General features: G+C 34.8%; 1 protein-coding gene across 14 annotated transcripts in view; it reads right to left on the bottom strand.

The window, feature by feature from the left end:
• The window catches only part of LINGO2 (leucine rich repeat and Ig domain containing 2), a 1289481-nt gene that overhangs the window by 555640 nt on the left and 719861 nt on the right, over positions 1 to 13980 (bottom strand). For all 14 annotated transcript variants that reach the window (XM_084979863.1, XM_021064187.2, XM_021064192.2 and 11 more), the window contains one exon: positions 5033 to 5118. The gene's annotated coding sequence lies outside the window, so the exon portion shown is untranslated. The remainder of the gene's footprint in view (positions 1 to 5032; positions 5119 to 13980) is intronic.

The following is a 13980-nucleotide window of genomic DNA, read 5'->3' as shown; positions in this document are numbered from 1 at the left end:
TAGACAGGTTTTTAACCTGCTGAGCCATAAAGGGAACTCCTACATGAATATTCTTAATGTTGCAACTGTACACTTAAAAATGGTTAAAATATTAACTTTCATATTATATATATTTACTACCACAAAAATGCATTTGGATCTAGATAAGTTCCTTTTTTTCTCAGCTTTATTAGATATTATATACAACTCACTGTTAAATACACATGTATATTTCAATGACTACCACAATAAGTTTAGTTAATAACCATCATCCCATACAACTACAAAAGAAAAAAATGTTTTTTTTCCTTGTGATGAAAACTTACAATCTACTCTTTTAACAACTTTTGAATATACTGTAAACCAGTGTTAACCAGAGTCATCCTACTGTAGGCTGCATTCCCAGAACTTAAATATCTTGTAAGTGGATGGTTGTACCTTTGCCCATTCTCATCCTATTCCCCTGCCTCCCTCCTTTGGTAGCCACAAATCTGATCTAGCTAATTTCTGATAATATGGTTTTATTTTACAAAAGCATGCCACTTGACAACACAGTATTGAATTATGCACCTCCAAATTTTCTCAACAGCTTACCAGCCAAGCTCTCACACTGTTTAGAAACTAATAGTACTGAGGCAAATGAACCATTACACAACCCACAAGAGGAAATGCCTGGTAGAGTGATGGAGCTGTCACACATGCTGCATGGGTGAGAGCCCTAGGCCCTCTGTCAAAATCACGCTGCCCTCCTGGGTCATATTCATGCCTCTTGCCCTATGTGCTATCCCTAGTTTCAAATGGCTGGACAAATAGTTTTCCCACCACAGAAATAGAGTGTGCAATCACTCTCTTGCAATAAACTCATCATCACCACTTAGCTGTGATTCTGCTGTCATAAGATTGGTTTGTACCCAATGAAATAAGATGAAATGGACAGAATGTGATGCATTAATTAGCTAATGGGAAAGTAAAAGTTGAGCAAAATTGAGAAGTTGATTTTTTTGCCAGAAGATATTTTTTTATTAAAAATAATATCCTAGATGTTAAAATATTCACCTTTTATCTTAAAACAGGCTTACATAAACGAGGTGAGGGAGGATACAGGGAAGTAGAAATAACACACCCATCCAGCCATGAAAAATGACAATGTAAAGTCATGTTAGTGTCTTTTAAACTATTATTCTTAACTGTGGTAAAATACACGTAAAATAAAATTTATCATCTCAACCATCTTAGACTTTACAGTTCAGTGGCATTCCCTGCATTTACACTGTTGTACAAACATCACCACCATCCATATGCAGAATTCTTTTTCATCTTGCAAATCTGAAACCCTATACCCATTCAACAACAACTACTCATTTGCCTGGCTACTGTTTTTAGTTGAGAGGTAAGAATAGAAGATATCTCCTTTTTTTTTTTTAAGTATAGTTGATGTATAATAGTATATAAGTTACAGGTGTAAAATACAGTGATTCATAATTTTTAAAAGTTATACTCCATCTAGTTATTATAAAACATTGCTTATATTCCCTGAGTTGTACAATATAGCCTGGTAGCTTATATTACACAGAATATTTTGTACCCCTTAATTCTCTACCCCTATTTGACCCTCCCCCTACCCCTTACTGGGAAATACTAGTGTTGTTCTATCTAGTTATTCACTGGTTATATTTTTAGTTATATTCCATGAGTCCTTATCTTCTGCATAATAGGAGTACTTCTTTAGTTTTTGTTCCAAAATTTGATTTCATTAGTTGTTGCCTCCAAAGGAAGATTTAATTCTTCTGTTACATTTTCTGTTTCCTTGCAATCATGTCCATTTTCTCCATCTTAATGGCTTTTACTTCTAAGCTAATCAATGCCTATGTTAAGGATGAAAAACAACTTTCTAAAATATTTTGCTTTTTTTTTTTTTTGTACTAACATTATGCTACATGTTTCACCTGTGAGGCTTTCATTTCCCATGTCAAAACAATCATTATCCAGGCCATGTTTGTTTTTGATTGTGTTGTTGCTACTGTTTGTTTCTAGGTCTGAGAAAGTGATAAAATCTACTGAAGGGCAGTATTTTTCAACAGACTAGTCATAAGGCTCACCCTTAGCCCTTGGCCCTACTGACAAGTTAGTTTTGAGTAGAAAGTCCCTAAGCTTCACTGTTGAAGAGTAGCTTGAGAACAACCCCAGGTCTAAATTCCAATGAATATCAGGCATTCAAATAAAGCACCTCGACGAGAATGCTGGACTGTCTTCTCTCCACACTCTGGTTCTCTGATGATCTGACGGAGTTGAATACACACACACACACACACATACACACACACACACAATTCTATTGTCACTGTTCCCATTACTACCACACCAGCAATGAAATCCTCTCCCTCTTTTCTTGGTTACAATGTATTTAAGTCTTTTCTTCCTTTCACCCTTTTCAGAGGGAGAAGGAAAGATAATCCTCAAAGGGATAGAGATACAAAGATCCAGACTGAAGAGAGGGGCCAAGGTATAGCTGCGTAACTTTCCAAGTGATACAAATCTTGGAACTCTGAGTCTATGGGAAGAAAGTAAGTGAGGAACACAACAACTCTAAATATTATTTAGGGCCATTGATTTGCTCTGTTTCAAATTATGGATTTCAATTTAGCAATGTGGAACCTTCCCAGAAGCTAATAATAGACTGGCTGAAAGTCTCAGTTTTGAATTTGGTCATAAATTTCCAGCTTTCTCTATGCCCTTATAGCCATTTTAAGCTGCATCAAGCACTGTTAAGCTGGGAGAACTTCAAAACAACTATTTCGGACATCTTAAACTATGGTTAAAAAAACATCCCATCAGCATCATTTGCAGGAAAATTCAATATTCCTGCAATATTTACTCACAACCAAAAGTTATCCCTGAACATCTGTGCCATGCTACTTTGACACAGATGGCAAAATAGTTATTAATAACATAGCACATGTAAATATTTGGATCCATTTCAATAGAACTGAGAAAGCCACAAAACTGTCTTACAAAGTGAATTTTCATTGCTGACTCAGTGTGCATTTTACTTTGCACCAAAAACGCTGCAATTTTCTTTGGTAGTTGTTTTTTAAATAAACAAGTGGCACTTATTTTTGAGGTTTTTTACTGTAATGGAGAGATGAGTTCATTTTCATTTCATAGCTGGCCAAGAACCCCTTTTATCTCCTAGAATTATACAAGATCTCTATACTGCTGGGGAAATAACAGGCCCAGCCTTCTAAATACAACTTAACTTTTCAAAGAATAAACAAAACAAAAAGAGGAAAGAAAAACATATGTTGAGAATATCAACAATATATCACATACCAAATTTTTAAAGTCTTGGTTTCTTATAAACAAATTGGAAAGAAATCATTCCTGTAAACTTCCAACTTTTTTTTTTCACATCAATCGTTTCATATTAATCTTTAAAGATATTTTGTCATTGTCAAGTTTTCTTGCAGTGGTTGCATGTGAACAATTTGGCTTTCATCTTCTTGTCCTTTAGGCTATAAAACAGGATTCTTGCTGTATGTTGAGGTAGCATGGGACAATTTGAAAAGGTCCAGACTAGAAGATGGAAGGTCTAGGATCAAATGTTATATTTTCCTCATATTAGCTCTACTGATGCTATGATTTACTGTCTGGTCTACAGGCTAGTTCAGTCTGCATGTACTGACTGATCTGTACCACAGGACTATAGAAATGAAGAGAAACTTTTATAGCCTCTTGGTACTACAATTTTATGTCTGTAACATAATGATGAATAATAATAAATACGTGGACTTGTGTATTTTGTGTCTGCCTTTTAGTAATGTCATTCAGTCTGTAATGGATTAAAATGAATTAACAGTAAACTGACCCTTAACCACAGAGTCTGAGAAGCATTGAGCTGTAGCCAGGGAGTCAGTTAATCTGTCAGGACCTCAATTTCTCCATCTGTAGAAATATAAATAACAATGCCTACTTTGTCCTCCACAGAGATTAGGTGAGTACTAAACAAAATTACTTATTAATACCTTAAATGTAAACTCTAAGACTTCATATAGGTATATAGTTGTTATATTCTAAGTAATAATCATTTGGGAAGTAGCATGGCATGTCAGCTAAAAGGGGCCTGATACCCAATAAAATGTTTGTTGTCTTTATTAATAAATACAAGAACAGGGAGTTGCCATCGTGGCACAGTGGTTAATGAATGCGACTAGGAACCATGAGGTTGCATGTTCGATCCCTGCCCTTGCTCAGTGGGTTAAGGATCTGGCATTGCCGTGAGCTCTGGTGTGGGTCACAGACGTGGCTCGGATCCCGCGTTGCTGTGGCTGTGGTGTAGACCAGTGGCTACAGCTCTGATTCAACCCCTAGCCTGGGAACCTCCATATGCCACAGGAGTGGCTCAAGAAAAGGCAAAAAGATGAAAATAAATAAATAAATAAATAAATAAATACAAGAACAGAAACTCTGGCATCAGATAAAACCACACTCAACCGTCTCAGAGAACACTGTGTGATTTAAGGCAGGTCACATAATCTTTCAATAGCACAATTTCTCCATCTGTAAAATGAGTAATAATAGAATCTATCTTTAAGGGTTGTTGAGTCGTCAATAAAATAATGAATAAAATATTGAGTATTTAATGCTTGGCATATGGACTGTATTCAATAAATATTAGTCATACCTTTTAGCTCTTTTTCTGTGCTAAGGAAATGCTTGATTGTTCATATGCAATCCTACTTCTTAGGAAAACATAATAAGGCAACTACCTAATCTCTATTTTAAAAATTAGGAAAGTAAGATGGAAAGAATTAAGCTTTCACAAAGTCACATAGCTACTTTAAATCCATGTCTGTCTGCAACAGAATTGGTGATATTTCCCACATAATACCACCTCCCCAAGGTATTCTCATAATGAGAATGAACTTCATAGGCTACATTTTAGAAGCATTCTCACTTTTGTTTGTAAACTATGAGGATTCTTTGCATGAGAAATGGCATCAGTAGATTTAATAACACATAAAGGAGAGACCCATGAATCATCTTTCTCACTTACCAGTTTGACGTGCTGCTCTCCTCATGCTGGTAGTGGCCACTTTTAGGGTCCTGCTTTGAGCCTTTTCTCATATCCCTGTTTCAAGGCTGCAAAAAATGTAAAAAAAAAAAACCATGATACTTGTTTCTAGAAGGATTTCCATATATTAGTGACCAGAACAATAATAACTCCAATTTACATAGCATGTTTTATAAAACTTTTAAAGAAACACAATATGGATTAACTTGCTTCATATGTTTGGGGTTTTGCATCTTGAAAGCAAGTATATTGTGATGTTTCATCCTGGAATTCTCAGAACATGACAAGTTATCTATCACCTAGGCACTCATTAAATCCTTTTTTGTTGTTGTTGTTAAGCAGATGAAAGAATGAAATGCATGTTCAAATACATTCATATATTTGAAGATTTTCAGTCGTTCACTCCAGAAGGCAAAATGGTATTTTATTATAATGTAGTTCTTTGCAGAAAAGGAGAAAACAGACCCAAAGAAGAAAGTATTTTTACTGTAGCAATAAACACATTTCAAGGGTTAAAAATTTGATAATGGAGCCAATATGCAAGCCACAGATTCTTCCCAGTGGTTTCAGTATTTAATAATTATTGGACAAACACAAAAATCTATTATCAAAAAGTTTTAATCTATTTATAGAGGAAAATTTAAATACAATCGTTTCAAAGCTTGAATTAACTTTTGGAGTAACTAGAAGTTGAAAAAATGAAGTGAAATTAAATATTCTTTTTAGAATTAGAATATTTTTCCATTGTCCTAATGAATCTTCTTACGCTACTTCCCAACTCCACTCAACTTTCCTCCACAATCCTCAAAGAGACAGTATATGCTAGGAAATTTTTCATTAACTCAAAATAATTATAATGAGGTGAAATTCTTTCTTCAAATAATGGATGCCAATTGCTTCCCTTCATAACCCATACTTTTATAACATATTGGCTCACTGACCTTGCTACTTGGGTGGCCAATAATAATAGTCATATCATATCACAATCATAATAGGAATGGTTATTATTTTGTTGCTTACAATGTATCAGGAATTGTTCTTACCATTTTAGAGGAATTATATAATTTAATAGATAATGGATAATTTTAGGGCCCTATAAGGTAGATGTTACTAAATTAGTAAAGATCCACCACTAGTAACAATAGAGTAGAATTTGAAGCTTTCCCAGAACATATCATCTTCATCACCAAGGTTAACAACTTCCTTCCAAACTTAAGCCAAACTGGAACTCTTGATTTTCCTCATGTACCTTCCAAACCATCTGCTTTGCACTCAAGCCAGGAACATAGGATCTTCCTTAATAACTTCCTCTTCCATGATAATGATACCTAAAATCCACACAGCTGTCTTCTTTCATCAATGGAAGCCACCATCTATTACCAAGGGTATATAGAAAAGCTTTCCACCTATTCTCACTGATCCCACTCTTGACTCATTCTACAATCTGTTGCTCACATTCCAGCCAGAGAAGACTTTTTATAGCATAATTCATCATTTCACTACTCTGCCTAAAACTCTTTTCCATTGCACTGGGAATGAAATCCAATTATCTTATCATGACCTACAAACTCTGATATGGACTGGCTGTAACCTACCTCTCAAATATTATCTCACACAGTTCTCCGCCACATTTTATTGGACTCCCACATACGCTTTCCTTAATAAGCCATGCTCTTCAGCACCTACAGACATTGCTTTTCAGGAATTCAAGCTTGGAATGCTCAGCAACTGGATCCATTTCATGCCTTAGGTTCAAAAGCCACTTTCTCAAAGAGGTTTATCCTGTTACCCCGAAGTGTCTTCCTTCCCACCATTACCTGTTACCATATTTTATTTTTTTATTTTTTTTGTCTTTTGTCTTTTTTGTTGTTGTTGCTATTTCTTGGGCCGCTCCCGGGGCATATGGAGGTTCCCAGGCTAGGGGTCCAATCGGAGCTGTAGCCACCAGCCTACGCCAGAGCCACAGCAACGCAGGATCCGAGCCGCGTCTGCAACCTACACCACAGCTCACGGCAACGCCGGATCGTTAACCCACTGAGCAAGGGCAGGGACCGAACCCGCAACCTCATGGTTCCTAGTCGGATTCGTTAACCACTGCGCCACGACGGGAACTCCTGTTACCATATTTTAAATTTATTTGTCTGTAATCTGTTTTCCTCACTGGAATGTGGGATTCATGTGGACAGAGATCCTGCTATGAAGAAATAGCTCTTAAAAATTTGTTTAGTGAATGTCCGTATGAATGAATACATGTTAAAATATATTCACTCTATTTATTCTTCCTTATATTTATTCATTCCCAAAAAGGAAGAAATCTTGCATTTAAAGAATCACTAAATAGGAAACCACAGAAAAATGATTTTTTTCATACTCATTCATGTATGTATGCTTGAACTTTTCAGGTATTAAAACAATTTCCATTACAGAAAATAAAATAGATTTATGTTTTTTTCTTAAAGCACACTGAAGACCACAACTGTATGCATTAGTTTACAGTATATTCCAAAAGGGTCCCACCTGTAACACTCTTGGTATGGCATTCAGGGGGCAATATACTATATATACATATACTATCTTGGATTTGGGCATAAATTTTGTGAATATTTGTAAGCCAGGGTTAAACATTTAGAAACTTCTAAGTTACTTTGTGTGGTCTTTCTGTGACTCCCATCAACAATAAGCCAAGGGAAACTAGAAACCCTCAAACAATTCTGATGTAAGTTTGTACGATAAGGCATTAATATTATCATTACAGGTCATACACTTTGGTTTTATTCACACAAAACAATGACATATAAAGACTTCATAGTTTAACTAGCAGCCTTTTTTTTTCTGTCTTAATCATTCTGCTAAAATATGTGAAACCCAATAAGATTTGTTTCATTATTGTTATTATTATCATTGTTTGATTTAAAATATTGCTTCTCAAGTTTAAAGTGAATATGAGTTACATGATATCTATATGCATATTAATCAAACTAAAGATTTTTGATTGGGTGGGTCTAGGACAAGACTCAAGCGTCTGTTTTTGTCACAGGCTTACGTTTTGCTGATGGTGCCAGTCCACTAAATACAAATGGGGCAACAAGAATTCAGATTGTAGGTAGCATTTCTGTAAGATTTTAAAATGGCACTTGAGTAATTCATGGTGTGTGAGTGTGTGTGCATTTTCCATATGCAAAAATATTATAACTATAATAAAGAGTTTTAAACTTACATTTTCTTTTTTCAAAAAAAAACCACTTTGAGATCAATACTATTAAATAAGCAGTTAGCAAACTTCACATACTTCTACTCTTCTTTATTTTGTAATGTACCAATTATTATGATTAAATAAACATTTTCCTTGCTTTAAAAATAAGAGTTTATTTTGATGTCACCTAGTGTAGGCTCCCTTGAATTTAATAATACATAATTAAATAAATAAAATATTGACTTTTTATCACTGGCTAATAAGATTTTATGTAACTTTTGCTTTCTTCTGCACTTATTTATCCATTCCAATAACTTTTACTGCACAGATTTTAGCTATCATTAATTCTTACAATATACCATGCTAAGTATGTATGTTTATATAATTTAATTAAAAAGTCATATTATTTTTTAAATTAATAATAATAGTTATGATTTTAGTTACTTATTAATAACCAGGTCCTATATTAATGCTTTGTATGTATTAATTCATTTAATCCTCATTCAAAATAAGCTATTAATATGTAAAGTTTTTAGGTGGAAAAATTAGTTCAAGTTTACATGGTTTAAAAGTGGCAAAACTAAGACTGAAATTTAACTGTGCTAGACATTGTTTTTATAATAAAGTGAAGTTTATTATTTTTTGAAGGATCCAGTAAATATTTTTTCTGATGGAACATATTTTAGGTAGCCAAGAATATTACAAGAGAAAACACAGGATTAAATCTCTATATCATATGCTTTATTCAAGGAAATATTTATGTTAAAATAGGAATAATTTTTTCTTTTTTTAATTTAATTTTTTTTTATGGCTGCACCTGCAGCATATGGAAGTTCCTGGGCTAGGGGTCAAATTGGAGCTGCGGCTGCAGACCTACACCACAGCTGCAGCAGCATGGGATCTGGGCTACTTCTCCAACCTATACTACAGCTTGTAGCAACTCTGGATCCTTAATGCACTGAGTGAGGCCAGGGATTGAACCTGCATCCTCAGGAATACTATGTTGGGTTCTTAAGGCCCAACATGAACTCCAAAAATAAGACCTATTTTCAGGAGCATAGAAAAATTCATTATAAACTTTACAGCATAATGATTTTAGTCCTTGTTTTCAAAACTTAGCAAAAGAGTATTTCATTGCTAAATATTACTTGGATTTATTAATGGTGATCTTTCTGAAAGCATGGGTTTTATTACTATTGAAAGGATGGAAGAAAAATAAGTAGAATGTTGATAGATGTTTTTAATAATGGTGGACTCATTGTAACAAGGATATGCTTTTTCCTGACAATTTAAGCTCATTTACAAATAGCAATTTATTTCATAAACATATCTCCAAATTCTATTAAAGATATAGTCACATTGGCTATACCTACAATTACCATTTCTCCCATTATAAGTACCACTACCGAAGCATGTCTTACCTATTGGAATCATACACTACAGTACACACACACACACATGCACACACACACACACACACACTCATACACACATATCCACATAAGGAATTTTTTTTGAATTATCCCTATTATGTTTTGGGGAAAACTTTAAGAGGAGTACTTCCAAAATAGAATTTCAACCTCAATAATAATGTATTCTTATCTAGTTTGATAGATTTTGCACTGCTATGATTTCATATCAGGTTCACTTAAATTTCCAGAGTTGATATTATAATCATTGTAGGTTATAATGATTTCAGTTAGATTTGATACCAATCAAAAACTTCTAATAGCACAGGAAAAGTATACAGTCTGCCTAAGATACTAATCTGGCTCTTTTCTAAAAGAAGTTTAATGAGAACTGGCCAGTTTTCATTTTCTTCATTACTTCTGACAGATAAAACTATTATTTTCTTTGCCTGCATCTTCAAGAGCTATCTAAAAAACTTCGTAAAGAAACACATGAAGCCCCTCCACTATATAAGGCATCCTGACTCTGATTCTGTTTCTAAATCAATCATTCAGAAGTTATTCTTTTTGAAAGTAGTTAGTTGTGGAGTTGTTCAGGAAATCCTGGTGCAAGATTCAAGTACAGGGGTAAAAATTACAATAGTTTAGATAAATGTCATAAGAGAAAAGAAGAAAAATAAATTATGTATACAGGTGTGTAGTTGGGGTGGGGTAGGGTCAGTATTGAAGGAGAAAGTATTGCTAGGAGGGAGAATCCAAGAATCTTAAAAATCTTGAGTTAATACAAAAATATCTGACCACCTCCTAGCTGACTTAGATTTCAGCCTCTTTCCTAGTGAATCTACTCCTAAAATGCTTCCATGCTTTTTAACCAATATTCTTACATTATCTAAAATTTTTTAACATTAAAACTCTTATGTCAGGCATTGATGTTCTTCTATAATCTATAGTTTGAAAGAGGGTAGGTGGAGGGAGTTCCCACCACGGCTCAGCAGAAATGAATCTGACTACTATTCATGAGAATGCAGGTTCTATCCCTGGCCTTGCTCAGTGGGTTAAGGATCCAGCATTGCAGTGAGCTATGGTGTAGGTTGCAGATGCAGCTTGGATCTCACATTGCTGTGGCTGTAGTTTAGGCCAGCGGCTACAGCTCCAGTTCGACCCCTAGCCTGGAAACCTCCATATGCTGTGGGTGCAGACCTAAATAGAAAAAAAAAAAAAAAAAAAAAAAAAAAAAAAAAAAAAAGAAAGAAAAGAAAGAGGATAGGTGGATTTCCCTGAAAAAACAAAGGATGTCTCAATGACTTTTTAAATCTATGACTGCCATCCCCCACCTCTGTTGATGCTGCTGATTCTTAGATGAGTCATCTGCCTCAACCCTGGTCTTGCTCCCTTTCCCTACACCAAATCCTTCACCAGTTTCACCAGATTAAATCCTCTAACTCAAAGCTGGAATCCTGCTGATCCCGTTTCGAAATGCTCCCCTTCACCTATAGAATGAAGAGAATGGAGCTCAATTTCTAAGTCCTTGGCCTGGGCTCAAAGATGTTAATTCACATTTAAAGATTCATTTCTGCAAGTGCATAATGTAGATATGCACTGAAAAACTGAAAAGGTCTTCACAACTATAATTTCATTCTTAAAGTAAATCTGTGAAATGAAACTATTGAAACACAGAGATGTTGTAATTACCCTAAGCTTTTAGTTAGTGGAAACCAGGTTTGAATCTTCTTCCTAAAGTCCAAACCTACAAACAACTTCATCCTCCAAACTGCATAATTAGCCACTTTGGGAAATACTTTATTTTCCTTTCTCTGAATACAGATTCATGTCTTAGTTTTTGTTCAGAAGAGCATTCTTCTTGGTCTCTTTATTTCCATATATTTATCATCTTCCAAGACCCAGATCAAAAGCTATATTCTTCTATCACCTTCAGTTGAGAATGCCTTGTCCCTTCTCAGCATAAATTATTATACTTTTCTTACAGCATTTTCTGTTTAGATGCCATTTTCAAGTTATTCATTTTCCAAATGTTTCTCTTATTCTTTGGTAAGCTCTTCCAGGGCCAGAGCGATAGTTTGGTTTATCTGAGCAGTCACTCAGTTTGGCTCAATGTCTTGTGCATCATAGGGGTCAAATAAAGGACAAAGGGGGGGGTTCTTCCATCTTTTATATTTATTTTTTATTAGAGTATAGTTGATTTACAATATCGTTCCAATTTCTGCTACACAGCAAAGTGACCCAGTCATATATATATGTATATATATATATATGTATGTATATATACACATATATATATATATGTATACACCCACACACACCCACACACACACACAAGCACACACATTCCCTTTCTTATATTATCTTCATCTATCCAAAGAGATTAGAAATGGTTCCCTGTGGTATAGCACAGGGCGTCATTGTTTATTCACACTAAATGCTAAAGTTTGCATCTACTAACCCCAAACTCCTAGTCCATCCCACTCTCTCCTCCTCCCCCCAGGCAACCATAAATCTGTTCTCCATTTCTATAAGTCTGTTTCTGTTCTGTAGATAGGTTCATTTGTGCCACAAATTAGATTCCACACATAAGTGGTATCATATGGTATCTGTCTTTCTAACTTCCTTCACTTAGTGCAAGAATCTCTAGTTGCATCCTTGTTGCTACGAATTGCATTCTTTTTTATTTTTTTATGGCTGAGCAGTATTCTATTATATATATGTACCTGAAAATATGGTGACATGTTGGACTGAGAGGGCAGGTCCATCAGAGTTTATAAAGATCAGTTAGGGACAGTTTAAGAATGATTTTTACATAGCCCATGTTGCTCTCTTTCAAGATAATTCTATTATCTAGTGGTAGCTTCCTAAATTACAGATATATTACATAAGAATTAACTAGCTTCTAATATTGGCTTTGCATTTCAACACCTAAGAGTTGCCAAGCATCCAAATCTCCTTTGAGCTACACAAGTTTAGGAGAGGTAGATTCATTTAAGATAAAACAACTTTTCTTACAATTGTTTCTCCTTAAGCCTATTATCATCATTTATCTAGATATCCACTACTGTGGAGAATGTTACTGCTATTTCTATCTCCAAAGCAGTGGACTAACTGTTGATAAAGTGTTTTCCTGTATACTTCAGGCATTTTGGAAATAGCTTTTGGATCAAACTAAAATGAGTCCCAGTATAAATACAGAACCCAAGACATTGCAGATGGTACTCAGCAAGATATTGATGTGACAGCTAGAAAAATGCAGCGTGACCCTCTGCAACTGATGTTTTGTATTGAGTATAGGGTCTAATAAAATGAGTTCCATCATGGAACTTGTGTGTTCAGTGAAATCTGTATAAACCTAAACATGAGCTTTGATTGCTGCTTTAGTAAAAATTTAAAAAAAAGATAAAAGACAAACTATAATTAGAATGGTAGTTTGAGTCACATTCAACCCGTTAAATATGTACTTTCTATTCCAATCAAGGTGAGACGTGAAAGAATATTCATATTATAGATGTTGACTCACAGGGAATATTATTTCAATGATACTGAAACATGACCAATTTTCTCTTAAAACCTCTGGCATATTTTACAGCTTGATTCATTTTCTAACACTTTCAAAGCTTTAGTTCATTAAATTACACTGGTTTTACACAAGCCACTCGGAATATCTACTCTTGACCTACAAAGATGGGGGTGCAAGGATTTATCTTAAATACATTTTACTTCCCTCATGTAGATCAATAGAGACAGCCTCCTAAAGAACTATATTGTTTCATGTATATGTGGAATATAAAATATGGCACAAATGAGCCTATGTACAACACAGAAACAGACTTGTGGAGATAGAGAACAGATTTGTGATTGCTGAGGGGTGGGGAGTGGGATGGACAGGGAGTTTGAGGTTGGTAGATGCAAACCATTACATTTAGAATGGATAAGCAATGAGATCCTATTGTACAACACAGGGAACTATATTCAATCTCTTGATATAGAACATGATGGAAGATAGTATGAGAAAAAGAATGTATATATGTATGGTTAGATCACTATGTATATATGTATATATGTATGATTAGGTCACTATGTGGTACAGCAGAAACTGACACAACCCTGTACATCGTCTAAACTCTAGTAAAAACAAGATTTTTAAAAAGAACCATATTATTTCATTGTTGTAGGAAAAGCTTCAGACATGGTGAGTTAAGTAGTGGTGAAGAGAACACCTCAAGATTATAAGCTACACTGTGCACAGCCTGGGCAATTAATCAGGGCCTCTAGTGTCAGCAGTGGATCCTAACAGCATCGTCTTTCCTAAAAGGGTCTTC

The sequence above is a fragment of the Sus scrofa genome, chromosome 10, assembly GCF_054392235.1.
Source record: "Sus scrofa isolate SSC_HxYL_T2T_F1_AM1 chromosome 10, Sscrofa_HxYL_maternal_Yorkshire_Landrace_v2.0, whole genome shotgun sequence".
Taxonomy (NCBI): domain Eukaryota; kingdom Metazoa; phylum Chordata; class Mammalia; order Artiodactyla; family Suidae; genus Sus; species Sus scrofa.
The sequence above is the reverse complement of the archived record's forward strand: the minus strand, read 5'-3'. Positions and strand labels throughout refer to the sequence as shown.